Source organism: Penaeus monodon, chromosome 28 (assembly GCF_015228065.2).
Source record: "Penaeus monodon isolate SGIC_2016 chromosome 28, NSTDA_Pmon_1, whole genome shotgun sequence".
Lineage (NCBI taxonomy): Eukaryota > Metazoa > Arthropoda > Malacostraca > Decapoda > Penaeidae > Penaeus > Penaeus monodon.
The window spans coordinates 16,290,355-16,290,936 of NC_051413.1; positions in this window are offsets into that span (position 1 = coordinate 16,290,355).

Here is a 582-nt window from a genome sequence, read left to right on the forward strand (position 1 = left end):
GAGTCACAGCGTGATACATTTCCAACAAGTCTGGCGTCATAGTCTGTGAACGCAGCCACCCAAATTCTTCTAAGCTCCCTCGTTACCACTTTCTTGCGTCCAAAAGGCACAGTCCGAACCTTTTTCGATTGGGAAAAATATATTTTCCCTTGGAAGAAATGTTATAATCAGTGTTATGCCTGTCCATTTAAGCTGAAATCCCACCAATTAAGCGTAGAAACTTGTTCCCGCGGGAAGAGATTGAAAAGAGAATCCCCCTACTGTGCAGTGGCACGCGGAGGCAGGGTCGCCCAGCCCTTTGCTTTTTGGCCGCGCCTAAATGAGGCTCAGTCCTGCCCCTGCGGCCCCTGCCCCTCCCGGCCTCCTGCCCCTGGGGGCCTCTGCCCCTCCCGGCCCCTGCCCCTGCGGCCTCCTGGCCCGCGCGGCCATCCTGCCCCTGCGGCCCGGGAGAAACTCAGATACCCCCCCCCCCCCCGAATTAATTCAGGAACAAGCCCTCATATTTGCAAAACATCTTGAACACTTCATTGTGTTTTTGCCATGTTGTTTGAATGTTCACTTTTGTTTTGAAATAAATATGCG